Source organism: Paralichthys olivaceus, chromosome 7 (genome assembly GCF_024713975.1).
Source record: "Paralichthys olivaceus isolate ysfri-2021 chromosome 7, ASM2471397v2, whole genome shotgun sequence".
In the NCBI taxonomy this organism is placed as follows: domain Eukaryota; kingdom Metazoa; phylum Chordata; class Actinopteri; order Pleuronectiformes; family Paralichthyidae; genus Paralichthys; species Paralichthys olivaceus.
Window position 1 is genome coordinate 5608550 of NC_091099.1, and position 27199 is coordinate 5635748.

The 27199-nt window shown below is 42.1% G+C and overlaps 1 protein-coding gene across 4 annotated transcripts in view; it reads left to right on the forward strand.

Moving 5' to 3' along the window:
• Nucleotides 1-27199, forward strand: part of btbd11b (BTB (POZ) domain containing 11b) — a 70970-nt gene that overhangs the window by 12671 nt on the left and 31100 nt on the right. The window lies entirely within an intron of this gene.

The window sequence follows — 27199 nt, forward strand, 5'->3', positions numbered from 1 at the left end:
CCCGCTCACCACGGCACAGACTCTAGCTCCAAATCTGCAAGATGGCAGCGTTTATATTCAGGATTTATTGGCTCTGTTTCTGGATAGTAGCAGGAAGTGGAGACCTACATCCATCTTTATATGAGGTCTATAATCTAAAGCTAAAAAACAAATTACCAGTCTGTGATGTGAAAATGCTGCTGCAGCTACTGATGTTTCTTATGTTCATGCTTGACCTTTTATGCCAGAATTAGATGTATTCCATTATAGCCCTGATAATGTGAGTGTGCACCTATTGCTTTAAACTCACTGTTTCTTTCTGTTTACTGTCAGTGGAGAAGCTTCAGTGTTTTTATCCCCGGAAGTAATTTCTTTTAAATCATCCAGTTGATTTTTCCCTCTTGTAAGTTTTACCGACATTGAGTAAGTGGTGAGTTCACTTGTACCATCCCCACTATTCTGTGTTAGCACTTCCTTTGGCAGACAATGACAATATACTGTACCGGTGCCAGACCAGAATAGTTTAAAAATGACTCTCCACAGTGGAGCCAAATCCAGTGGCTAAGAATGAATTGTTCATGATGCCGACTTTGGAAGCAAAGCAGAGGGAGAGGAAGAGGCTCAGATGGCAAGGATCAAAATAAGAAAATTCATAAAAGAAGCAGTGGGTGACAGATGAGACCCAGACCAGCAATGTCTACTTCTTATTATAGGAGGAGAAAAGAGTCTGAGCAAACAAGTACCAGCAAGTGGATTAGTTAAGTGAAGCATCAGTATCTACAACAGGTTTTTTTTAAGCAGCTCTGAAATCCTGTTGTTGTAGAGAGGGAAATAATCCTGTTTGAATATCATCCACTCTGCCTGGAAATTATGAAGAAAACACCAGTTAACACACTTTGAACTTGTCTCCCTAGTTTGCTGCAAACTGAGTATCAGAGAAACCAAGATAATCCAAGAAATTATCAAAATTAATACACATCAAAATACACATAAAATAATTATTCCTCAAAGATGGTTTCTGGCATTTTAGGTTATTGGGTAGTAGTCATGATTGACAGCTAAGACTGACTCGTGATTGATTGAGTGTGTGTTTTGACAGGACCTCCCTACTGCGGCTCCAGACTCTATGCAGACTCTTGCTCTGCTTGATGTAATCAGGGCAACATGGCAGCTTTCTGATATTTTGGCTTCATTTCTAGAAAGTGGGAAGAAGTGGAGACCTGTTGTCCGTCTTTATAAACAGCAATGAATACACAGCATCAGGAGCATTGATGGGTTCAGTGTCTTGCAACCCATTCGAGGAGCTGGGGATCAGAGCACAAACCTTTGGATTTCTATCTCCTGAGTCATTCTGCTTTGTCTTGTCCTCATCAGAAAGATGATATGTCTGATAGAGAGGATGGCATGTCAGGACACATCGAGACACTTCTGGATTGACAGTTAGTGAACTGCAAACCAAATGCCAAGATATTTACGTAACACACACAACACACATATCTTATCGTGATTTGCACCTGTAACATGATTCCACTTAGGCCGACTTTGTCTCACCTGTTTTGTATTTCATAAGAACAGTTGGAGGACCTGCCCGCAGCAATGTTGCTGATACTGTAACTTCTTTACTTGTGAGGAAACCACCTGCAGTGTCAGTTATACACCTGTGTGTGTGGTAATCCTTCCTCTGACAATAATACTGTCATATCAGGGCATAATTTCTCAAAACCAACCGGCAGCCCGGTGCCACACAGAGCCAGTCAGCCAGTCAGATTGTGAAGAATAGCTTGTATCTGCCCAGAACACCCACCCAAACCTGTTTGAATACAGCTCTGATGACTTCTTGGAGAGCTCCCAGTTTTCCTACATTTTCTGTAGATGTGAAGTGAATTCAGTTAAAGGCATAGTTGATAGATTAGAAGACAGACACCACTTTTACAGATGTAAGTTTCCAGGGGCGTTTTGGTATCTGTATCTGTTTTAATCCCTATCCACATGGCGGATATTGTGGATCACATGACCCCTTATATGACTCGGCATTCTGCATGCTATATAGCTTGTCTCCTACGCATGTAAGCAGTTGTATCATTGTAAAATGCAGAATTTAACAACCTTTGCAAAGACAGAAGGGTCAGTAACGCTTGGGATTGATTATACGGTTGTGTTCTACACTGGCAGCTGAAGATAATGTGACAGGAGGCTGACTAATCAGCCAAAGCTACCTTGTTACCGAAAAGACCCAATCATCAAGCAGTTGGGTATGTCAACTTCATTTTTTCCAAACACCTCAGTTTCCAGAAAGCCAGAGTTGTCAAGCATTTCCTAACTTCATAGTTTTAGCCGCTCGAAAACTCTGGAGTAGCGAGGATGTGGAAACAGTGGGAGACAACAAGTGTGGCTATGTATGACGCTAACGAAATCTGCCAACCATCACCTCTCAAAGCTAATAATTAACACCTAATAGTTTGTGGTTATGGGGCAGTGCATGTGGGAGTCTGATTATTTCTTAGCTTGGTCCAGTGGCTTTCTAGATATTTGTTGGCACTGTGAGATTACCAAGCAACCAGCGGAGACCCCAGGAAACAAACAAGCTATAACGGTTAACAGTTAGGGAGCTACAGAGGCAGTGGTAGGTAGATTTTGCTAGCTGCGAATGAGCTACGCTAGTTGTTTCCCCATGTTTTCAGCCTTTGTGTGAATCTAAGCTAATCACAGCACTTTATTTAACAGTGATCTATTAGAGGGTTATTATTCTTCCCACCTCACTCAAGAGAAAGGAATAGGTGTCTTTTTCCCAAAATGTTGAACTGTTCCTTTTAGCAACATTAATCGTATTTTATCCCACAATCCTTGGATATCCTGTACATATACAGAGGATTAGTCAAGGTGAAGGAAATGTGCTCCTATGCACTGTCTGAGCAGCCACTGTTCATCTCTCCTGCAGGTTTTTGTTAATCCATGGCTGCAGTACACGCTGAGCCATAGGGGTGCAAACATGTCTGGGATTTCTGAGCTGATCATGGGGAGCTGGACTTCTATGATTTCAGTCAACAAACCACTCTATGCGTGTTTCCCATGCACATGACGAATACAGAGCAATCAGCTGTATAAACAGATGTAGTTCATGTAACAGAAATAAACACTCTGCTTTTGACATGCCAGCGTTCCCATGGAATAAACATATACTTTCACTGGAAGACATAATTATCCTTGAATATATGAATGTATACATTGGTTTGCGCTGATCTCTGCTGCTGTTCAGTGTGTCATTACTGAATCTTTCACATGCTGCTCGGAGATTTTGATACAAAATGAAGAGCTGAGCCTCAAAATCAGAGAAACTTCTTACATCAACTTCAACATACCCACCTTTTCTCCGTCCGCCTACAGTGCTTCGTGTAAATCAGTAACTGTTCTCGCACCTTTCCCAACAATCCATTAGATGTGTTTGAACTTGTTTCACTCAATTGCATGTGAAAGGTTCAGTCGTGAAGGTGATAGCGACAGTAACAAGAGCCACACTCCATCTTTAGGGCTGCTGCAATGCATTCTGGTCTTTTGAGGTGTCTCTAGGTAAAGGATTTTAGATACGTGATGAACAGAGCTTTACAGTCAGTCATAGCCTATATAGGTTTTCAATCATAAGAACTTCAATCAGACAATAAAATGCTCAATATATATGTGAATTGCCTCAATGGACTTCTATGACAGAGTATTAAGGCCACAGTTTTTTACAACTTTATTGTTGAACTCTCCGAATGTTTTTCTTTAATGTGACTCCATCGTAAATTTTGATATGCTCTCAGTTGACAAATTAACTAATGAAACTAATATTAAATGATAAAAGATTACATTACATTTACATTACATCAGCCCCAATAACTGCAGTGTATCAGATTAGATTTGTTAACGTTAAAAGAAGCACATGCTGGGCTATAGTAGCGTTCTCGCTGGCGGTGGATTTGCTGATGCAGTACTGATTCTGTTCCACTGGACCGGTATTCCATTACCTCCCATGAGAGCTCAGCACGCTGACCTTCGGACTATATGTGTGCGTCATTGCACATATTCACCATCCCCTCTTTCTATTTTCCAGTGTGCGACTGCTTCAATCAGAGCCCATGACCTGAAAGATTTGTCCAGATGATTTTAATATATGAACGAACAGAAGTCGTCTACTCCTCCCTCCCCTCTGTCTGTGTCCATCTCTTTTCATTTGCACCTCTGTTCTTTTCTCATTCTCTCTGTTTTGCTTCTTCATTTTCTTCCCCCTGTTTCACTCCAGTTTTCTGCCACTGCCTTGATGAAGAGTCAGCGCTGAGTTGAGGTAACCTTGTCCCGTCCTACAAGCTCTAATAACTCTGTCAATCCAGACATGGAGGGCCCCGCTGAGGAGCCTGAGCCAATCCCAAGCTGCAGACACACATACATGTCGCAGCCATGACAGATCTCCTCCAGATCCAACTGCTATGTGTAACTGTAGTACTCCAGAGTGGGAAAGGCTACGTGTGGGTGATGAGAGAGTCAGTTGATGAGAATTGTGCCAAACAGTGAAACTCCGCCTGAGAACCAATAATAAAATCAATAATTTTACATTAGCTCCATGTTCCCAGAGACAAACAGACTTTTCTCCAACTTCAACAGCTGAACGTTGGACCTCGTCTTTATCCTTGACTCCGACCGAGTGTATGTGCTCAACCCCCAACCAAACTAAAGGCATATGGTACAGATTACCACAGGAGAAGGTGTATGTCTATTTTGTTCACGACATGTTTTATTACTAACACATGCTGGGTCCTGCTTTACTCTCATTTGCAGAATAGCAACCACTCAGTGAAAAGACAGACGCAAGCAGAGAATCAAACTTCTGCCCTTCACTTATTTTTTAGAAAAACACTAAAACATTTGACTGTATCTTTTGTTATGACAAACATTAGCTTTGAATAGCACCTTAAACCTAAAAGGTAAATATTTCCTGGCAATAATGTGTCGAAGGGCATTTCTCACCTGAATGTCTGGACCAAGGTTCATGTCTATGTTAGATTATAAACACATGATCTGGTTACTTTTGGTCTCACGTTACAATTAAGGGAGCGGACGACAGACCTTTGTATGACATAGATACGTCCTGTCATCATCACCATCAGGGGCTGCATCTATAATTGACATTGACCAGTCTGTAGACAAGTGTGTGTCTGATGTCAGCGTTTTGCCAATTTTGCTTTTGAATTTTGCTTTGAATCAAGCGCATATACGCATAGAAGTTATCTCTCTTTTTGAACAGGCAAAAGAAACTTTCTTCATTTTGTGGCCCCTGTATTATCATGTTGTTATTTTTAACAGCAAAATGAACGTCTTTGTTCATCAGAGCCAAAGACTACAAGCATAACCGCCTCCTCTTCTTTGTCTACTCTTGTTTAATGCTGTCTCCACTTCCTGAAATTGGCCGGAAAGTCCAAACTATTACAAAAATGTTTTCTCCCAGCTAATGATCTGAATCATGGTTCACTTTGATCCGGAACTAGACCACCTCTGGACCAAACAAAGTAGGTGTGAAAAAACCCTAAGTCAGAGAACTGCATGTTGTATTCATCAATCATCAAACTCTCCTATCGATTAGTTATCTGTCGTCTCATTTTTGAGCACTTGTCAAGGGTTTAAAGGAGATCAACAAATAATGTGTGGCTTATAAAATATGATTTAATATCTCGGACATTGAGATTTACAGAAAGGATTGATGCATCTAATTACTTTCTCCATTGGGAAATCTTAAAGCAGTTTTTTACCTGAAAAAAACACCGCTGCTGCAGTACAGATTAAAAAGCCACTGCTGTATTAATGACTCAGCTTCGTCATCGTGCGCTGACTCTTCTTTAAGCTCAGTCACTGTCTGGTTTTTGGACTGACGGACATTTAGAGCGCTCTCTGACTCACAGGATGGAGCTGAGAGGATAACACACTGTCTGTCAGGTTTATACCTGGCATGTTATTACATCAGCGCTACAGAGTCTTGTGGCTGAAACTCAGTTTTGTTAAAGAAAGGACGAGCATGAGGAGGATGGATTACACGATGCAGTGAGGATGTTCACTTCCAGATAATCTCCAGAGCCACTAAAAAATACATGAAGCAATGAATTCTCATGCGTTCTATGCACCGCACAGATGCTGTTTATTCCAGCCAATGGAATTCAATACTTTTACCTCTCAGGAAATACAAAAATGCATCTTGGTCCTGCCAAGTGGTACCTGTAGAAGATTCCTGAGGCTAATGATGTAACTAGTTATCACCAGAGTTCTATCACCCCCTGCTGCAGCAGGGAATCTATGATTTAAGAGGCCATATGCTTTGGGGTTCGTGTCTGAAACTGATGGAAAACATCTGACCTTAGTCTCTGGGATAGGAGGAGATACATCGACCAGTTGCACCCCTGGTTACGTCCTATGTCCCAGAAACCTATTATAATAATTAACCTCCCTTACCAAACATTTCTGAGTGGAGGAACAGCGCTCCAGAGGGTTGTACACACAAAGACCCACCTCTGAAAATGTCAAACTGAGGCATGTTCAACCAGGACATAAATTATTTATGGTCTCCGGGCGATGATGACTGATTGCAAAACCAATTTCTGCTATTGTAACCTTATGCACACCTGCAGAACTTACACAGTGAATGAAATGAAAAATTCACCCTGTGCTGCGCTCCTACAGAGACCCACTGACACACACACACACAAACACACACACACACACACACACACACACACACACACACACACACACACACACACACACACACACACACACACACACACACACACACACACACACACAGTCATTGTAGTTATTGTGAGAGAGAGGCAGAGAGGAGAAGCTGATACAAGACGGGATATCTTGAAAATAAGAGATTGCGCATTGTGTTTGTGCGTGTGTGTGTGTGTGTGTGTGCGACAGATGAGAGAGGCCCGAGCTGAGATCTAAAGTGAACTATTAGGGTCGGCTCTGCTGGCAGGGGAAGCTGCATCCATCCAATTTGTTCTATTTGCTTGCCTGTCAGTGGCTTGAACCAATGAGGCTAAGCGGCACCCAAAAGCAGCGCTGCCACAGCGGCTGTATGGTCCCGCACTTGAAAAGATGGATGACAGTAGCTGGCAGAAAGGGGCAGGAGGTGGTGCCGCAGCGCACTGAACCACTGATGGGTGAGGTGTGTGAAGGGGGCTGATAAAAAGGAGGGTTAGTAAAAAGAGGAGAGCTTTAGTCCAAGCTGCAGAAAGAGACTTTTTTCTTGTTGTGGTAAGTACCACAATATAAAGATACGATTTTCACATGTTGATGAGGCCTTTAGAGTCACTAACAATGCGGGAGAGTGACTATCTTCAATAAAGCAAATCCTGTAGCTGTTGAGGTACTTGTACTGCCCTTGAACATTTCCATTGTATGCTCCTTGTTTAGAGTTGTAACAATATTGATTCTAAATTTTTTTTATTGATATTATCCATTGATTTTGACCTTCAAACTCAATTGAGATGTTGTGGATTCTCCCTGTTTTTCACTCCACCCCTGCTGACTTAGTTGCATCCCACACCACGAGTAGCTTTAGTGGTTACCAGTTAACAGATCTCTGACCCATCGTCTGTGGTCTGATGATATTTTGGGGAGACAGGTGTAGATGGCAGATATCTGGGTCAAGACTGCGGGTGCGTTTCAATTGTACATTTTGTCGAAACCTTCCAAACTGAGTGAAATGACCCGGAAATATTTCAGTGGCCGCCATAATAAGAGCTGTCCTAATTCTCTGAAGGATAAGGAAAGGAGCTTCAATGCTTTCTATCTTATCTCCTTTAGCATAGGAAACATCAGACCATCCTTAATGAAAGGAGAGGAGAAATGCCGCCCCACAATCCTTTGCAGCAGCAGCATTAAAAGCAATGCAACCTTGTATTTGCACCTGGACACTGAACAGCTGTGTTATTCTCCTGACACCATCCAGAACTGAATCCTCACATGATCATCTGAGTTCCTGTAATCTAAACAGATTCTGTTCACATGCAGAATCTGTTTAGATTATCAGGAACCTGCAGCTGCACCTTCCAGACATCATGGGTCTGATCTGAAAGTGACCCATGACTGATGAAAACTTTGTAATTTCTTGTTAAAGTTGTCAGAACTATGGAAAACCTTAAAATCAGATCATGACCCAGATATCGGATGATACCGTGGCAGAATGTCATTAAACAAGGGACCTTCCTGTTGTTAACTTCACTTGTGAAATAACATGTTATGTAGCTATGCTACATTCTTCCTGTCAAAAGCCTCTCCTGGGGAGCACAGTTCATACTGCTAATCCCATGCACATTGTTAGTCACTACACAGACATGCATTGCCCTTCCCGAACTTATCCCACTTTTCTTTAAGCTCCATAGTTGTCGTGCTGCTTTTCTCCTGACTGATGATGCCCCCTGACCCCTGAGCTCAGCTCTCTGTTCACTGATGTTTATTAAGGCAGATTCATCTTTTTAAAAAAGGGTTGGAGGCGCCTTAAGAGAGAGACTCTGCCCTTTGCCCCCTCCCACTACCTCTGGCTGTTTAATAACAATGATAGAAACAAGTAGAAGGCTCCTCTGGACACATGAGGGATGTTGACCCAAGTGTTACCCCCTGTGGGGGCAAAAGGATTATCACATGGACTTCAGAGTGTGTATTTCAGCCGCTGTGTCTGAGTGGAGCTGAGGGTGTTGAGTAACCCAGGGAGCCTCAGGAAATGACTAAATCCACACAGACAAAGATTCAACATTTTATCCCGAGCATCAGAGGCAGCGCTCCCTGCTCCTCGTCTTCTTTGCTCTTTGAAGAGCCATCTTCCAAAGTGCAGAGCTGACAATATAAAGCGAGCATTGATTTTCAGACTGATTTCAGATTTAATGGATGAACTGATGAGGTCAGATTGAGTCTGATAAGAGGCTGACTGCATTCCTCATGTCAGCTCTGGAAACTTAAACTGAAGACAAAGACTCTGTGTGTTTAATAATTCAGATTTTAGATATTTAAACACATGTCATCTATATCCTTTAATGGAAGGTGAAAAGCCTTTTCTATGTCTGTCATGTTTGCCACACTGGTTCCGGTGGATCCCTGCCTCACCATGACTGATATACAGTATGTGTGATAGGGTGATAGCACATCATGCTGCCTTTAAGAAACACATCCCCAGCGCCGCTCTCATGTCACCGTGTTTGAAGATGCCACCCAATTTGATTTTCTCCACGCACAAGGATTACGACTCTAGATTCAAAATAGATATCAGTCATTTACATATTCATTGTGGCAGGATGAGAGCTGACCTGTCTCCTCCAAACTGTTTTCACCACGAGGCATATTGGATTTCTGATTCCAGGGATAACAGAATTGCATGTACGCAGATTCTTATTTAGGGCGGATGTTGTCAAGGTTAAGAGCAGATGCGTGGAGACAGGAAGGGTAATTTTATGTATAATCGAAGTTGGGGAACCATATGTGAAATATTTGTGCACAGATCTGAGATGTCCCCTCTTTGGTGATGCAGACTAATAAATCATGTCAGACTTATCACACGAGGCATGCCTCTCAAGGCCTTATTGCCAGCGGGAGAAAAATGAGAACATGGCAGGGATGATTTTGATCTGCCCAGGGACCCGGGGCAGATAAATCATTTAGTTTCCTTCAGCTGACAAAGTGACATTCTCAGGATTTCTTTAACCCAGAAACATTGACGTTTGAAAAGCAGCTCAAGTGTCTGGGATGTGATCAGCTTCATGATATAAGCAGTTGCATTGTTGTGTAGCGGAAAACCATTTTCACCACAGTGATGGAAAAAAAAACCCAATTATTTTGAGATACAACCCATTATTCTCAGAAAGTTTTTTCATTATTTTAAATACTTAGTCATTATTTGGTTAAAGTTTTCATTATAATGAGCAGCTGATGTTTTTTTGTAAAGAAAAGCAGCATGATTAGAATATTGTTTATAAGTAAAATTACTTTGCGAAGAGGGAAAAAACATTTCCATATCTCAGCCTTCATAACCCACCTCCTCCGTGTTAGTGGATGGAACATGAGACAAACTAAAAAGTCAAAGTACACGTCACATAAATAGTTCATGATTATTATTAGTTGTTGTTATCGCATTGAAAAATTAGGCTTTAAAATTATTTGATGCTACAACAACTGGATGAAACATTGTGATTTACAGCTGAGACTGACTTATGATTGGTCGTGCAAGTGTATTTGGTGATCTCGATACCACGGTTGCTACTGCGCAGAAAATGAAAAATGAGAGCGTCCGTATTTGGGATATTTTGGCTTCATTTTTGTACAGTGGTGGGAAGTGGAGACGTGTGGTTGTGTGTGTGTCTGTGTGTGTGTGTGTGTGTGTGTGTGTGTGTAATACCACCCGTTTAAGTCAAAACTTTTATTCCCTCGGAGGTTGTACCATTGCTTGTACACATTAAAGTTATATGGATTCATAATATTCTTACATCATAAGCATAAATCTCGTCTCATGGAGAAATGACTCAGGATACAGTTTACGTATGTATTGGATTTATGAAGCTCTTTATTTGCTCTTGGATTCACCACTGGCAGCGCTTCAGTGGAACTGAAGCATCATTAAAGAACCATTAAGAGACGCTTTACTTTGAAAACCCAACCCACTTTATTTCTCTGCACATGGAAACTACATAATGTGGGATTTAGGCTCGGCTTCGTTGAGATTCCTTCACGTAACACTGTGTGTGGAGCTGGAGTGATGAAGTGAGTCGTGTGAGTGTGGTGTAACTCCTACTGTACGTTGTACACAAAGATAGTTGGAGTTCAGTGGTGAAAATCTTCCTAAATCAATATGTAATACAAAAAACATCAGCTTTTAATTCGATATCATAAAAATGGGGACTAACAATAAAACACTCAGTCACCTCTAAACACATGGTTGTGTTCTGTCGGGTTAGTTTGTATTCTGCTCACTGCACATGTTAGCTGTGCTTTGAGAGCTGTGTCTGGATTTACACACTCATCGAATGTGCTTTCGATTTTGTTGTGGATGGTTCTGACGGGTGTTTAACAGAGAATACCAGCTCATCTCTCGGGGCCCAAACCACAGCAGTGATATCATGCAGTTCAAGAGGAAGGCAGTTTTTTTTACACGGGTGTGTCACATGAGATTATCCCGTCTGGTTTTATCAAACCAGCTCCTCTTAATTAGTCATTTCTGTCCTTACAAACAGAGCAACACACACTCACTCAGCTGCTCCTTCACAGTATCGCTGTGGGCTGCAGGGGACAGCGTTCATTTGTAATCGTTAATTGCTCATGTCTGTCTAAACTTGCATGGATGTTCACATGTTCACGGTGAGCTCTGCTAATGAAGATTGCCCCATGACATCACACCACTCAGTGCCTCAGCGGACCTATTTGGATGAGACGGAGGAGTACCACATGGTTGGGTTGTGGTCACAATGGTTTTTTTGGGGGGGGTGGTTTGGGCTCATGGTGTAATGAAGGAAAGATGGCAGAGAGCCACATGAAGAAAGGTCTGTTATGAGAACAACATTCCCTGATCCACAAGCAAGACGTCCCCGAGCTCGCTGTGCGATGACAACATCTAGTTTGCTGATGGCGGTTGAATCTAGTCTGAGAAAAGAGCTGAAATATTTCTTTAATTTTAGTGGATTATTGAAGTGTCTCACAGTAGAGCTGAGCATGTCATACTCCACATCCTCCAACATGATCATACAAACACACATGCATCCTGTCGTCATCACCCATGTGGCCGGGTCTCACTATAACTGACTGGTTTGTAGATGGGTGTGTGTCTGACGTAGGCCTGTGGGAAGTAGTCTTTCTGTTTGAATTGAGAAACTGAATGAACCGGTTATTATTGTATATATTGGGTTACCATGGTAATATCATTATGGTATTACTACTTGCATCGCAGAACTCAACATTAGTCTGAATATTCCAAATGAACGTCTTCCTCATTGCACATTATATTGTCAGAAGTAAAGATTAAAGCAATCCTGAAAGCCACTTCCACATCTTTGTCTTCTTCTATGGTGTAATGCTGTCTACTGCAATAGTTTTGGAATTCTGAACTATCCCAAAAAAATGTTTACACACTGAAAGCGAATCACAGCATTGTTCAGTTTGACGCAGACTGAGACCACAGCTTTAGATATGACCACATTTTGGTCCATTGCTTCATACCTTGGTCACAATTGTTATTTTGGTTCAGACTGAAAAGGGTTGGACCAAAACAGGTCGCCAGTGCATCACAGGGCCAACACACAACAACCATTCACACCAACTGCCAAGAGTCTCAGATTAACCTTAGCTGAATGTCTTGTGACTGTGGGAAGATGCCGGAGTGCCCACACAGGCATGGGGAGAACATCCACAGAAATGCATTGGTCAGCCTGGAGGTTTAACCCCAGAACCTTTTTGCTGTCATGACCACTGCCCCACCGTGCCGCCCTGTCCTGAGGGCCGTATAATTATCTCCCCCACCTCTTGAAAAAGAAGGAAATACTCACATTTCCCAAAACAGTTGAGGACAAGGCTACAGACCAAATGCTAACTGCTACAATAACAATTAAGAGAATAACATACATTTATGTTTCATGTGAGGGATTAAACTGTGTTTGTGTGGTAAACAGAAAACAAGAGAGATCTGTAATCAGCGATCGGGCACTAAACCCCTGTGCTGACAGCTGCAAGCTGAATTTCCTCTCTTACCTGTTATGTTCCTGGTTGTGTCAGGTTCCCGAGGGGGAAGGAGATTAATATGTCACGCCGCGGCTCTGATCCCTCACCCTGTGTGCACTCATTAAAGTCTCCGCCGCATTTCCTTTGACTACATCCTCGGTCTGATCCAGCTTTTGACTGAACTCAGCCAGCTCCAAACAACACTGGAGAAAGAATACACAGAAAAGGGTGCATTACTTTTTTCTCATGCAAAATAAGATAAGTGCTCTTTGCTGTTATTTCAAACTATAAATTGTCACTCACACAGACAGTCTCCCTCTAGCTCTTTATTTGTGTCCCATGAGGGAGTCATTTAGATTGAAGCATCAGGGATAAAAGCAGAATCAGTGGGAGAAAAAAAACACAGTTTGTTTGCTTGGGAATCCATTGTTGTGGGAGGAGGTGGAGATGAAAAAGAGGGGACTTATGGGAGACACATGCCTCTACAGTACTGGAAGATCTATGCTCGCTGATGCCGCTGCACAACAGCCAGATGGCTAATGGCTCTCGGTGCCTCTTCAATTGTGAACTGACATCTCCTTTAACCACTGACACAGCTGGAGGGCGGCCAGGAGACTTCTGAATACATAAAAAAAGATATCAATCTGCGATCAATGGAGTCCAACATGCTGCAATCCAAGTGGCTACACGGCGGTGTTTGATCAGTGTGTGTGCGATCAATGATGGATCATCCTGTGAGTGTTTAGCTGTGCAGGGATCTGCACAGTGATGACAGCACGCAGGCCGTGTGCCTCCTCCTGCTGGAGCTGCACACGGCCAACAACACCAACGCTGTACAATATCATGTAATCCAGTATGACAGACAAAATAATCTAAAGACTCAAAAACTGGCATATAGAGCCGAGTCAATACCTCGTGGACAGAGTAGGTAAAATTGCCAGATAACCTTCACACAGGTAGTATTTATAGGAGGACAGTTTTATTGCTTTTCCTTTTATTGTACACTTGTTTTTGTTTTTGGTTTGACTCCCTGTAGAGGTAACTCTGTTATATTACAGATATAAAATGGGAACAGAGAACGAGGAGAGAAGGTCAAATTTCTTGCAGTGTCACAGAAATAAAATTATTCCAGTATTTAAACACAGTATTTCTGCTGGACGTTCAGCTACAGAAATGTGCTTCTTTTGCAGCCAGAATCTGATAATCGTAGGTATAGGCATAAAGACTGGGAACAGGTGGAAAGACCAGCTTTTTTAAAACCAGCACTCCCAAAACTCACAACATAACGTATTATATCTCATGTTTAATTAAACCAATGTTTAAAAAAAGTCGTCTTGTACTTTCAATAGCAAATATTTCAATTTCATTGAAATTCCTGCATTGAACTGTTTGTTAATTTGCAACAAAAAAAAAGTTTTTTGAAGAGATTCTTCAATTTGTCAAATTTTGTACAAATAAAAAATAAATATTTCAAACAACTGGATAAAGTTACACATTTTATGACAATGCTTTGAATTGTACTTGTTTGTATTAAAATGGAATTAACTGGATATTGAATATATATTGTCACAGGACAGGTAGTGGTAGTCAGCACAGAGAGTACTTGTTTCTGATTGGATGCTTTAAAGTAGCGTGTAGTAATTTCCGCACAAAATATTTATATTACAAATCTGAGAAACAATGGTACATGTATCTGGTCAGTTGTCATGATTATACATGTATATATAATTGGGAGAAAGCACATTTATATTTAGTTTTTGGGTATTTCCCATCAAATCTTTTATTCATGCCAAAACTGTTGGAAAACTCCACAGAAATATCTAATGTACAGTCATTCCACATGAAAAAGAAGAAGCGAGACGTCCTTCACTGCTTATTTTAACTGATTATGCAATAATGATGAGAGACGTTTTAAACAAGGGGTAAAAATCTGCCTTCTACACCTGCTGAATCATCCTGCCTAATACATCCGACGCCTGCAGGACACTGTCCCTTTTATGTTTGATTAATTGCACAAGTTTTCTTTCTTAACGGCCTCGGACACCTGCAGGTCAGAAACTGTACACGCCTTCAAAGAGAATGAGCATGTCACCCTTTGAACTGGTTCATTCTTCCCTCTGGTCGTTCACTGCGTCCCCTCTGCTCTGACGCTGCTATTAGTTCTGTTTTTATCTTTGCTTGTCTCCATATAGGAAACGCAGCCCGGCAGGTGTAATAACCGGTGTCAGGTATCATTCTCCCTGCCTGGCCGGGAGAGTTCAGACAAACCACTCAATTAATATTACGGATGAAACGTGTAAGGTCACAGAGAGGTCACCCCTGCTCATTAGCCCTCGCTGTTAAATCTGCATTTGCAGAATTCTGTTGTCTTTGGCACAACAGGGACATTAACATTGAGACTTCTGCAAAGGTTGGAATTGATTTCAGAATAGTGCAAACTGGATGACTTATAGCGTTCACCGTTACTTACATGAAATGACAGCTTTGTCCTCTGTTTTGGAGTGGAGATTTTTTTTCTCAAGGTCTTTGGAGGGAGAAGGAGGAAGAAGTAAAAAGAGAAGGAGGGACTGCACCCTCTCCACCCTGCAGTCCGCATGCTGTAGTCATTAGTTTGTGTGGTGGGAAGCTTTATTGCTTCCCACTTGTGTTAAGTCAATCCAACAATTTACTCTGCTGCCCTCGCTCCCTTTCCCCTGTCAGTTTCATGTGCGACTGTTATGTCTATGGACGTTTCTGGTCAATCAGTGCAATGTTCTGGATGGGTGAGCCAGCGGCCCGTCAGCCCTCTGGTTGAGGAAGAGCGGTTCCTCCAGGCAACATGAGAGTGGGAGGAGCTCTTTGTCTTTGAGCTCTTAGCTGAATGGCTGCCGGCCAGTGGCGAGGACGGCCTCCAGCTACTGATGTCATCCTGGTATCGACGCCCTCTGGATGTGTGCTCAGCTGTGGTTGTTTCTGTAAAACAACATCCAAGACTTCCTTTGTTCCCCTGTCCTTACTTTAGCCTGCTTATAGCTGCTGGGTGCTAAACATAAGCAAAGTTAAATGGGCGACAAAAGACAAATGAACTGAAATGTGGCGGCTCTTTTAAACACTGATTACAGGGGTGGACAACAAAGGCCTATTTTGGTTCTGCAGAAGTTGCTGACCTGGAGCTGACGGCGAACGATTGTGTTTCACACGGTCCCGCGGGCTGCTCTGTCCTGCTCGCTGCGCCCAAAGACAGACACACTATCACATTTTCCACCAACGGGCATCAGTGACTGTGCTCCAACCTTCAGATTGTATTTTTGTCTCTTCTGCATCTGGGGCTCATGTCACAAGGTCACGACGAGAGACAGCAGAAGGCTTTTTGCAGCTGAGTGACAGTCACGTCCGGACAGGTCGTTTCTGCGTAATATTTGACGACAGGGGAAGCGACTGTCAGTTTCTGGCCGCGTCGTCTCCAAATCTACTCAAGTCTATTGACTGTCCATCACTGTCTCCCTGGTTCTTATCGATTTTCTCTCTTGATTTTCGCACCCGGCTCCTCCTGCACTCAACCCATCTCTCCTGACTGTCTTTTTTTCACACAGTACATCTGTCGTTTGATAATCGAGGCTTCTCATAGCTAGGCAGACAAATGTATATAAGAGCGAGCAGAGAGGACGATGTGCTTATATGAAAGAAGTATGACAGAAGGAATTATTATAAGTATTCTGACTTGAATTTATGAGTGCTGGACATTAACATGCAGCACGTTGCGTCTCCGTTCACTCAGGCTGGTAGATTGTCATTTGATTGATGTTTTAATCCAAAAATAATTTAGGGACTGTATGAAAATTATTGGGGTGGAGAGGGGGGTTGAATTTTTTTATTAATTTATGAAAAGACCCTGCCTAGCATTTTACAGCTTTTTGGATCTTTGCCCCTCTCCCCCCCAAAAAATTACTTTTAGGCAGGCTTAACAAAACGATGAATATTCTAACCACTCTCTATTTTCAAATGAGTACGAACAGCTGCTTTGTGTTACTTACATGCCGCAGTAGTTTCTCCTCATCCCCAGACTCTACTTAACCAAAATGAACATACATGTGTATGATTCAGAGCAGATGATGATAAAGCCTGATAGTTACGAGTAGCCCGACCAAGGTATTGGCGCCAATTCAGGATATATTGGCCAGTTTACATATATATATATATATATATTAGAAAATATTGTTTGAGATTCCTCAAATGTCGTTAACAAACCCTCATGTCAGGTCAAATGTCATTTTTAAGAATGATTACGAATAAAAGGAAAACACAAATACAACAAATATATAGAGCTTGTAATATGTTTTTTTTAACATAAAACAGAAATGCACATCTTCTCTGCATTGTTTATTCTGGAAAATAAACTCAGTCTCTCTTTCTGTGAGATATGTTGTCGGAGGACTGTCCCTTAAAATCAATCACATGATGCTGAGCCGCATGGACGAGCATATAGCGAGAATTACAATAATAAAGGTATTAATCTGGTCTCCGAATATTTGCTTAGAAACAAAATACATACTCTCCCTTTGACCACCCCTCCCCCTCAAATTACTTTACCACAGTCCCTAACATTTCATGCATGTGAGGTAAACCCCCTGACCCTGCCAAGACTTTGTGTCGGACTCGCCCAACCACAGAGGATATGAGGGTATAGGAATCTCTCAGACTTTATATATGTGAATGCCCCAGTTTATACGATATATTGCAAAATATCAAAAGCAGCACTGGATGTCTTAATGCATGTTGGAATCATAGAGTCACTTTCATCCAGTCAGAGTGAATTATTGACAACTGTAGTTTCACTGAGGCAACAGCAGAGAAAAACACCCACAGATCTTTTCCCTTTTTGTCAGCGCTCGTTCACACACCTCCACGCACAAAACCCCTCGTGGGGGCGTGGATGCACTCAGATTGATTACCTGTCATTCAGGGGGTTGTCATATGCGATGGGAAGCTTGAATGCTTCTTCAGCAGCAAACACAGAATGTAGCCTGTGTGTTATTTGCTGCCCAAGGTGCATGCTGCCTTGTATGTGCCAGATAAAGCAAACAAAATCCCTTCCTTTCCCCGTGCAGTCTTAGCAGTGCAATGATGACTCTGCTTTCAGCCAGAGTGAATAAAAGGATCACCAACACCATACCCACAGGGAGGAAATGAAAGGCTTGCCACTTGTTCATTGGCAAATAAAATCTCTCTGGCGAGTGTAAAATCCCTGCAGGGGCCGAGTGGCACCGGTGTGGCACAAGCTGCTTTACTGACATGAGTCCACTCAATTCTTTTTCCATTTACACACTCTGAACGTCCTCTGAAGCTCCTCATCATTCCTCGTCGATAAACCATTTGCCTGCAATTACACCTCCGACTGCCGGTTCATTCATGACACTCGTGCTATATATACAGGCCATTAAAGAATTGTTTTAAAGATGAGACACAGACGCTCTGAACTCTCATTAATTTGTGGTACAAATGAAAAACAGCAGTGCCACCTCACTTCATTTAAATTAACTTTATTGATCATTTGAAGTGGACAACAGTCAGAGAGCTATTACCCACACGCCCTCATATATCCCCACTGCAGCTGTATTTTTAATTGTATTCACCGTTTTCCTCTGTGGGTGTTTTTTCATCCTCATTTCACCAGAAATCTATCTTTAATTAAACTTAATTAAAACCGAATTAGCACAGTTTCAGGAACTTGCCTTGTTTTTATCTCCTTGTTTTATTAAATGAAAAGCATTAATAAAACATTTGTGGAACACCAAAAAAAGCATTTACCCTGAATGACATCACATCCATCATGTAAGATATAAGCGTGTGGTAAGAGAGAGACATTATGATTCCTGCTGGACAAGACAAACACACACACCCGGGGAGTGCAGTGTGAACATTTTGCCTTTTAATGAGCATGAAAACGCATTTTACAAATTTTAAGTTTTAGCTTTGGCATAAAAAATTGATGAGCAAGTGTGGAATTATTTAAATCAGACGTGTATTATTTATAATTTGAACGAAGTTGAGCATATTTTCTTTCCTCTCTGCCCTGAGTTTGTCAAGTAAGTTTTTGGGGAAACACTGAGACTGCTGTTTTTGTAGAGTCAATATATTAACATGCTCTTCTACACGATGTTAAGGCAAATAATTTAAGGTAACAATAGTTTCCACCAGCGATGTATGTCCAATCACTCAACCTTAATCCTGCTGCTCCTTCTTGTCTGAGATGACACTGCGATGCCGTAAAATCAATTGGTTTCAATTTGTCGTCTTTGTTATGGTGTTAGTGTGTTTGTCATTGCTAAATGGCAGCAAAATCAGTCTTTTCCTATTGGGTGCAGGGAACTGCAAGACAGGAAAGAAAGGATCAATCAATGACTTAATTCTGGAAAACAATAGCTCTTTATTTCAGCACCAAGGAGCTTCTCGTTTTGGATGAGTGCACAATACTATTCTTAGCTGATATGTTTGCACCCAACAAAAAAAAAGCTTGATTTAGCTGTCCTTGTGCTTGTGCCATTCATCATTGCTGGGATTTAACAAAATGTGGGATTTAAATGTCAAAGAATAAAGAATGAATCTACGAGAGGCTGTCAGGCTCTAATCATAACTCTGTTAACCCGTCAGCAGAGAGCATCTGTTACCAGTGGACTCCTCCTATTACAAATATGGATTCCACATCATAACTCTATAAAGACAATAATGGAGCATATTTCTAGGAATGTACAAGTACTAAGTTCCTACTTAACATATTACCTGTTACACAAAACTGACTCTGATTTCAACTGCAGCTTTGAAAGCGAAATGGAAATTATTCCGTTTTCAGTCTGACAGTGAAAATAATCATCATAAGCTGTTGACCTTAAAGGGAAACACTTTTATTTTGAATTCTTTCTCAGCACAGACTTTTAAAGCTTTACGTTGGTCGTTGTTTATCTCTGGCTTGCATATCTTGAGAATATAGTTCATCTTATCAGCTTCACACTTGTGTGTTGAGAGCTGAACCTCACTAAACTTTGAATAAACAGGTTAACAGCACTCTGTGGTGCAGTGGCAGGGTTCTGCAAACTGAGTCCAGCTGCTATTTACTTGCTCAATCAGTGCAGGTCACTTTTACAGTGTGTGAAAGAAAGCTGCAACCAGCATCACCACAGGCAGAGAGAACAGTCCATTCCAAACAGACGTGCTTCAGTTCTAATTGATACCACATTTATCGTCAGTCTATGTCGAGCTTGGTAATAGTTGACCTGGTTTTGTAAAGCTATAAGAAAATCTGCATTCCGTCACCTCTAAAGTTAGTTATCATCTTAACTGGACCAAACGACATAGTGTAGAAAGCACATACCATGGTTTTGTGGTGGGTCTTGTGCTCGACTGTTTTCTTCTCAGGGTGCCAAACTTCCTGGAATGTTATTGCCTGATCAAGATGCTTAAGATTACCAATCTTCATCTAACTCTCTGCAAGGAAGTGAATAAGTGTATGTCCCAAAATGTTGGGATGTACCATTCAGGTTTGGCCCAATCACCCGCAAAGCTGTTGTGGTTTGCATCCAATGTGCTCCATTTAGAAAGCAAGCAATCCTAAAAATATCTTGCACTATATATTTAAAAAAATAGTATGTAAGCAATCATGCTCCAGTGCCTCTTACAATGTCTCTCAAGAGAAATTTCTCTTGTGGCTGTTTCTCTGCTCAAAGTGTCCCGATGCTGCCTCCCACTCAGTCACTGACTTCTACTGTTAAAGTCGACTGCATCAGACTGTATTCAGCTTTCAGTCAAGCCCCGCTGCTTCACCTCTGCTGCTCACTAAGCATTTCCCTTTCATATACCTCATCTGCCGCATCCTCCCATCACACCGCAAGCTCCTCGGTATACACAACCTTCTGCGCTTTCTGACCACAACACCGAGTCTGGCAGCACTCACAACAAACACAATCCCATTTCCCCCCGGCCACCTACCATCCCCAAAAACTCACTCGCCTCTCTCCACCTTCATGAAAAAGTAATATCTTTCTTTCTGTGAGCTAACAAATTAATTTCAGCCTTTTCCTCTCAGTTGTAGCTGCTCACCGTTTGGTCTGTAGGCGTTCTGGGAAACAGTAAGAACAGGCAAAGTCCTCATCTACTTTACCTTTCCACTGTGATTTCGGGGTTAGTGTTGAGGGTGGCATATCATGGCTGACAGCTATAGTCTCTTGGTTTGCCTCCATATCCAACAAATCCCTGCCTTTACCTTTTTTCTTTCACCTTCCTACAGTATGTGACATTTAAAGACATTGACTACGTCTACGTGGACCACAATATTAGGACTTTTGAACTTATTCTGGTTTGAAGTCACTTAATGATGGTGGTAGTGTAGCTGCTAAAGCCAAGATTGTTATTGGGTGTAATGGGCAGAAGGAGAGCTGGTGTGTTATTCCTCAAACAAGAATCGTACAGATGAGGACAGGGCCCAAAACAAGTGTCTATAACAACTATTATTATCTAACGTATTGCCTTGATGGAATCATCAAGGCGCAGGAGACGCTGGAGGAGGTGGATGAAGAGTTTTATGCAGTTGCTGCAGCAGCAGATGAGTCAGGACGTGAGAACAAGCTCAGGTTGGTGAGGTTAGCGTTAGCACTACAAAGCACACCATCTATCACAGAGACACTCCTCTACATATGGTAATTTGTATTAATCTAGTGCGTTTTCATTTTAACACCACTGAAAACACTTTACACTACAAATCACATTAACCTATTCATAAATGCCTCTATATGCAGCTCTTTCCTATCACACATCGGTCATGTTTTAATTTCAGCGCCTTGCCCAAGGACACTTTCGGCATGTCCCCGTCGTGCCTGGTAAGTGGACGACCCGCTCTATATCCTGCGCCTCAGCTGCTCCTTACATACATATTGATTGATGAGATGATGAGTCTGATTCCAAGGCAAACCAGTATGTGACAGAAAGAGGTAGAGCATCAATATTACAATACAATAGAGAGAGAGAGAGAGAGAGAGAGCTATAGGAACACAAAGAGGAAGGGATGAAGGATGAGATGATGTTATGGGAGATCTATGTTATCAGAGCAAATAATCCACTGTGACACTGCAGTGAGTGACATAGTAAATAGCAACAGAGTGATGGAATAATGAACACTGATGACTATTTAGCACCATATGTGATGGAACAGTGAATTAACAGTACGCTTTTGTTGAAGCTGATATCGGCTGGTGTGTTCACATAACTGGTTAAATCTTTGTCTCGAGTAAATTTGATGTTTATGATCGAATCATCACATCAGAAATGAGAGATTCTGTTTGATTTTGGTTGGAAAGAGCAGGAGAGGTGAAACATCAGAGAGAGGTACTAGTGATAAAGAAAACATTCCTGGATCCCCACCAAATTGAATGGGTTGTTTTGTGGCCCTTGTCCAAGCCTTCCACTAAGTTTAACAGAAATGCATTCTGTAGTTTTTGTGTAATTCTGCTGACAAACAAACAATTATTTTAATTTCATCTGGTGAAATCCTACACACCCGACCACAACCCTTTGGAAGAGCTTGTGTGCTTGTTTTTCACGTCTTATATTCATTTCGTCTTCGATTCCATTTTACTCTTTATTATTGGGTGAAAGATTTCCGGGGCTAAACCACCAATGTTTCCTGATCCTGACAGCACCTCCGGCCCCCTGACATATTTAAAGTCTGTGTCACTGTCATTCATCCTTCACTTTGACGTGGCAGGGGCAAGGACAGCATCGTACAGCCCTGCCTGGATAACATAAAGGCAGGTAATGTGACATGGCATGAAGTGATTCGTATGGACGACTACCGCACTTTGAAATCATTGTACATGAAAGGAGTCAAAGGACGATTAGCGACCTTGTGTGAAGACACGTGGGCTAAGTAAGGCTGAAAAACACATCCGTGCTTGTGGAGGCAGCTCACATGCTCTGGGGCGCTTTATCGCCATGGCACGCTTAACTGTCACTGTGCACACACGCGGTAATACCAAACATACACAAGAGAGTCACTTGTGAGTACAGCCTGAACATTGTTGGAGTGAATTAAAAGAAAATAAGTTTCTATTGGCCGAGCGGGGGTTTAACCCTGATGTTGGGTCTGATTGGGGCTGAGTGTTTTGGAAAACTTCAGAAGGCAGATTTGAGCTCAAGCCTCAGGTCTTCTATTCATACTCATACCCTCCATCAAGACCTTAGCTGTAATACCCACGGCAGTCAGCATTATATAATTCACATGAATGTCTATTGTGAAAACAGAAGAGACTGCGCTTAATGACTTTAGGGCTCTAAGTAACGCAAACAGAGAAGCTCAATTACGGAGCTCATTTCTTGCAAGAAAAGCAGCGATGAGAAGAGTGGATGGTAGGTTAAGTAAAAATCCCATCAACACTAGCATGGAGACTTTTACCACAAGTGTGGACAGCATGATATTAAAGTTTGACCGGCCTGTGGGTCTTTCTGTTCTCATTTTGCTGAACAAGACTCAGGACTCTGGCACAAGTATAAGTCCATGAATTCATATTTCATTTGCCCACTCAGTGCAATTCATGACGTCTTCGTTTTTGTGCAATAGCAGTCAGCTAGTCGTGCATTGAATAATGTCATTGGCATCTTTCTGCTAATCTTTCCTGAAACTGTCTGTGTTGAAGTTGGCCCCGAGTAGAGAAATGAGGTAAACAGAACCTTTGGAAAAACACAACGCCCATTTGAGATCATGGACTGATGCACTTCATGCATGCATGCTTCATTCACACAGAATGGGCAAAACTGGGATTGAACAGCCAACCATCTGGTTTGTGGACGACCCTCTCTACCTCCTCAGCCATAGCCACCCACCAGTATTGATACCGTTGAGATTTGAACACACATGGACGAACTTCACAGAATGTCACAAGAACAGCTTCAATTTTCAAACCATAAGATTGCTTTTGTTAAAATGGCCTTGACTCAGAGTCAGACGATCTTTCTCATTGGACTGTTTTAAAGGTTATTTTAAAGAAATCTCAACTCTCTGAGGTTGGCCACCTTCCAGCTTTGGCTCCTCCGCCCACATGCATTAAGTGAAGTGCCACAGTCAACCAAGCAGAAAGACAACTTGTGCCTGCCGCAGCTGGGATGGGACAGGGGGGCCGGCCTGGGTTAGGTTTGGACTCCACAGTGCCCTGGGCAGCCTGGGACTTAGCCACCATTAATTACCACTAATGAGCTGAGCATCAGTGACCTGATAATGATGGACTGCTCGTCCCCTGGATGGAGCAGAGAGAGATATGTGATGCAGCGTTCGATGTGATATGTGGGTAAATGTGGCCGCGCAGGTTAGAGGGGTGTAGCAGCAAAAGATTAATTTTGATGGTTAAAACGAAAATAAACACAATGAAGAAGAAGTGCTAATTTATCTTGATTTTTCTTGCAGGGTTGAGTCGTTCAGAGGAGTTTATCAAGATACTTTTTCACTTTAGAGCAAACTCTTGAGTTTGGGGTCAGAAATAAACTACAGCATTTGACTTGTGCACTTTTTGTGTCTCTGAAAGACTTCAGTCTCCATGTTTTGCTGGTTTAAACTTTTAAGTGAACCCCGCCTCAGGAACTGAGCTGAGTTGAACACTGAACTTGGCCATTTCAACAATGGCTCTCTTTTTGCATTTATACTACTGGCATGCACTGTTTGAATCTCACAACTCTGAAGCGGGAACAGAGTAAAAAAAAAAACCCGGATCCCTTTGTGTGTGCGCTGCGTGCATGTATTTGCATGTGCACAACCCACAGATGTGTCCGTCTGTGTGTGTCTGTGTGTGGCGTGCATACTCCAGTGTGTTTGGATTTAAAGTGGCTGCTCTCTGCCAGCCTTTTCCTCCCTCTGTGCCTCTCACAGCAGAGCCAGTGTGCCTGAAGTGGAGGCTGGGAAAACATGTGGGGGAGAACCCGGAGGAGCTGGAGGGAGACCCAGTCTACCTGCAGCTGACTGGAGTCAGTCAGCGCGGGGCAGACGTCCAAAATACGATACCTTCAATATTTTCTTTGGCTGGATTTGTGTGTTTCGTTAAAGGGGATGTACGGTTGGTGTGCAGGCTGTGACAGTTTGAACCTGCAATAACAATCCTGCTGTGGGAACGTGTGCCTGTCCGAAAGATTGTGTGTTTTGCTTAATTCTGTTAATGAAGCAGGAGGCTGGTTCTGCCTCTTAAATGTTATGGAATACAAGTGTGAGAGGACATGTTTTTTTAAGGAAGACAAGCATGATTTAGTGGGTGATATTGCAAATTGCTCAATTACAGCTTGGCCAGTTTTCACCCTTAATATAGTGTAATCGTTCACTTACAAGATTTAACAAAGGGGACATTGTTTTTTTTTGTCCAACTACATTTGAGGTCCCGGGGCTCCTCCCCTGAGGTTTGAAGCATCGTTCAGAATTGAATTATCACATTTCCAATAGGGGAACTCTTACATTATCAAAGGGAGCGCCATTTGAAGGAACTCCCTGAATAGTAAGGGGCGCCCCCCCCCCCCGGAGGAGGGGTCAGTGCTGGAGGGGAGTTGTAGGGAGGGAGAAGCAACAGGGAGCGGCACACAGGCCCGGGCCTCATCACTCTCTGCCAGGCATGGCCCACTTCCAGTCAGTATCTGTGCGACACGCAGCCACTTTGCAAAGTCAGAATGATAGATTACACGAGGTGAGTTAAACAATTACTGAGCGATGGGGAGCTCGATGCCGCTTAAATCGCTGGACTCTCATCACAAAACAGCTCAGGGAGGAGCAATGAATCATCACTCACGGAAAAACCAAAGTTTAAGCTTTTTCATTGATGTTAACGATGACAATATTATGGGAAAGTGTGTTTTTTGACTGTTAAGAGTCACCGCTTTGATTCCATCCATCCATTATCAACACTGCTTATCCTTTGTGGGCGAGAGGCAGGGATGGGTCAGCATGTATGAGACGTACAATTCACACTCACATTCACACCTACGGACAATTTAGAGTCTCCAGTTTACCTGACTCCAATCTACATGTCTTTGGACCGCGGTAGGAAGCATGGAGTACACGGAGAAAAAAGCTACAGAGACAGAGATGAAACATGCAAACACCTCACAGAGAGACCCCGGACAAACCAGGAATCAAACCTTCTACAGTATGCTGTGTGCAATAAATATGCAGATTTGGGCATATGCACTCATTTGAATTCATCACTGTGAGTTTCCTTTGGGATTAATAAAGTCTTATCTTATTGTGTTTTTATTCTATTTTATATGAAATAGGTGCACGAGGAGAGAGAGAGAGAGATTCATAGGGTTCCACTGTGCAGGGTGTTATCCTGCAGGTGGCTGATAATTCAGTTTTTCCTGCCCACTGTGAGTATAACAAACCAGCGTTTAGAGAGTAAATGAGAAACGAGAGAGTGGTGCACGCTCCTGACATGATTCTGCAGTGACGCACAGTACGGCGGGGGGGTCAGGCCTGTGTGCCAGGTTGGCAGCAGTTATCAGATTATTTCCGCCAGTTTGCATACTCGGGACTCCGGGGAGGAGCCGAGGGAAAGCGGAGATATATTTTGTGATCAACAGTTTTGATACTTTATGGATTATTATGATGCATCCAGGTGCATGTGTGTCAATGTGTGTGTAACATTTAGACATAAAAGTAACAGAAATATATAAAAAAATAAACAATTTAAATCATATGAGTGCCTAGGAATCAAGATTGGAATTGCTTGATTGATATATGAAATTCATAATAGGCTATAAAACTTTTTTATTCTATTTGATATTGTCATTTTACTTTTTCATAATTATGGCAGAATGTAAGTAGGGTAATTCCTTTCCTTCGACGTGTATGTTATCCTCTAACTGTGTCAATATTGGAACAAGACATGTTTCATATTCTTCACTGTAAATTCATTGAGAGGGTTAATATCTTTAAATACTTTATGAATCCCTTACTTTCAAGCCTCATGTTCAGAGCTTGGTAAAAAAAAAACGGCTTTTAGAAACAAGTTGTGTTTTTTTTTCAATGTGAAAAAGAGACTTGCTGCTACATTTTTAATTTTGCTGGACTGTGGGGATCTATGTATGCCTCTGCTCAGGCATTGCATTTGATCGATACAGCCGACCACGCTGGCCTTCGTTTTATCACCGACTGCAAAGCTTTGACTCATCGTTGTGAGCTTTACTCTGCAACACGCAGGCGCTCACACTGGCTTAACGTCATACACAAGGTAATTCTTGGGCTCTTTCTGCCCTTATAGCATCTTCTGTGATGGATTTTAACATGTCTGTACCAAACTTGTGTACGGAGATTGGCAAAAGGGTGTTTAGGTACTCAGCCCCATCAGACTGGAATATTTTACGTTTTAAAACAACGCTATTTGATTTCATTGTATGCTTTTAATTCCATTTTAAAATTCCAGGAAATTGAATCGCTGGGATGTTGACGTTTTTGACCGTTTAGTTTGTTTTGCATCTAAATCCTTGTTTTGCTATTGGA